Genomic DNA, 2785 nt, shown 5'->3' with positions numbered 1-2785 from the left:
AAAAGTGTTGCCCCCTTCCTCATTTCCTGTTCCTTTGCATGTTTGTCCACACTTAAGGTGTTTCGGAACATCAAACCAATTAAAACAATAGTCAAGGACAACACAAGTAAACACAAAATTGCAATTTGTAAATGAAGGTGTTTCATTATTAAAGGTGAAAAAAAATCCAAAACCCATCATGGCCCTGGGTGTGAAAAAAGTGTTGCACCACCTAAAACCATAAATAACTGGTATGGACCACCCTTAGCCAGAGCAACAACTAGGCAACAAGCTGTTATTGCAAAACCCGATCAAACGATTGCAAAGGGACTATTACAGCGTCCTGGAGAAATTTTGGAACCACTCATCTTATGCAGAATTGTCACTATTCAGATTAACAATTAGAGGGTTTATCAGAGCAAAAAATGAACGAACTTTATTAAAGGTCATACCAACAAACCATTCCAATAGGATTCAAGGTCAGGACTTTGGCTAAGGAGCACTCCAAAGTCAATTCATTTATGTTTTTACTATCAGCCATATCAAAAAGCGTGGTGGAAACATCGTGGGTGTGTTTAGGATTCATTCTCCTGTGCAGAACCCAACGTTACGTTTATCAGGCATTCGACGTACACGAACAGCATGGATCGGAACTATTCTCCTTCAGGAACTCATCCTTTCAAGTAGGACAGCAGATTCATCTTAGTTCCTTAATCACTGGCAAAGATCATACTTCCAGAGATCATGAAGCCCACGGGCAAAACAGCCCACCAGCAACATCACACTACCACCACCAATAACATCTTATACTGGTTGGATACTCAATGTATGCTTATTATGAAACCTGCAGATAGTATCCCCTTCTTACGCAACAGATTCACAACTGGAGACCACAAACAACCTTCCAAAGACGTTCCACTTTTGTCTCATCGGTCACACAGAAATGTAATGTCCCAAAAGTATCATTTGGGATACAATTCAAGATGTCCATTTGTGAAAATCCTGAGACGGCATTTGATATTCATTATCGCTCAGCATGGTACATTTACTCCTTGAACTCATGCCATGCAGGCCACTTTATGCACCAAGTCTACTTAATCACTGTCCATTGGTGGAGGCAACAAACAATGACAACAAGCTGACCATTAACATAGAGCAAGTGAGCCTGCAGTTCTCAACCAATTGGACGTCTGTTGTGGGGGTCTATTTAGTAGACATTCATTGGACATGAGTCGAATCGCTACGCGCTCTTGGAGTAATTACACTATGGGCGGACCGCCACTCATGGAAGTATCACCACATAAATATACTGTCTATTCGCACACTTTGTGAACCTGATAATGGGCTCTCAACCATGTGAGTTCGCTGGATTCCCAAAGCTTATGGAAACATAATACAATGGCTTCATATAACTCTCTCTTGTGTGTGTGTGTGTGTGTGTGTGCGTGCGTGCGTGCGTGCGTGCGTGCGTGCGTGCGTGTGTGTGTTGGTGCAGACACTGCCTCTGTGTCTGTGTGTGGAAACTGTGGTTTGACCAAGCATATAGTCTCAAACCCACCACTGACTTGTTCTGCTTTTTTTCATGTGTCTTTGTTGTTTTTCTCTGCACTTGTTTGGTCAGAAATTGCACATAAATGTAAAACATCAGACACATGCATTAACTTTAAACATGCAACATCTCATGAATCTCTCCAAAAAACTAAATCAGCGTCCAGAAATGATGCCCTGTCCTGTTTTAAATTAATTAACAAACACTTAAAAAGGTCAAATACAGCGACCCATGAGCAGCTTGAGATGGGAGGGTGTGAGAACAGTCACAGGATGTGTGATGATGTTTTTGTCCATATAGACAGTGACACATAGAAGTGGTCTGACTGAGTAACACATACATCAGCATATACAAACTTAACATCATAATGCAAAACAAGAAATGATAGAAAATCTCCAGTTTCTCCAGTGGAATTTTTATTCACACATTATCACAGTTGAAACTTTTCATATTCATATTTACAGAAACTGAGGAAAGACTTAAATGTCTCCTTAAAAACAAAAAAAAAGTTGCATTAATATCAACTATTTCCTGCATCCTTGAGGTCTGCAGTAATACAAATACATGGTACGTCTGACGAGTGGTACACCAGCCAGACAACAAGTCACTGCGATACAAGAAGCATTATTTATGTAAATTGCTCACAAGAAATAAGATAATGATCATTCACTTCTCTGGTTTCACAGAAGTGAATGATCATGCCTATCAAGTTTAGTATTCTTGTTAAATTTGAGGTACAGTGTGCGCGTTCACACCAAAGTTTTGGTTTCTGTCTTTTATCTTCTGTTTTAATCAAACCTCGTTGCTTAATCATTTATTGCTCCACTGTCAGTAAATGATAAAGCAACAAGGTTCAGCAAAGGACAAAGAATGTCAATAAAAACGTACAGATGACAGATTTCTGACAATAGGTGAATAAAAACAGACTCATTACTATTATATTATATTATATATTACAGTTCATTTTATCATTAAGCTGTATGTTTATCACTTTAATCACTGCCACACGCCCAAAATCTGTCTCATGTTAATACTGCTAGTTTGAAATGTTACATAACCCTAAATATAGTCCTTATGCTCTTATCCAACTTAAATGCTTATGGTTTACGTTACCATGAAACTTGCTTAAAATATATTAATAAAATAGCCCAGTTAAAATATATATTAATGAAGCAGACCAAAGTCCATATCACCTGAGTATGTCTTAAATTCACTGGAACAAAATGCTGTTAAATACGGAAGCACATTGCATTCACT

This window comes from Morone saxatilis, unplaced genomic scaffold (assembly GCF_004916995.1).
Source record: "Morone saxatilis isolate NCDOM2014 unplaced genomic scaffold, NCSU_SB_2.0 Contig0, whole genome shotgun sequence".
In the NCBI taxonomy this organism is placed as follows: Eukaryota; Metazoa; Chordata; class Actinopteri; family Moronidae; genus Morone; species Morone saxatilis.
The sequence above is the reverse complement of the archived record's forward strand: the minus strand, read 5'-3'. Positions refer to the sequence as shown.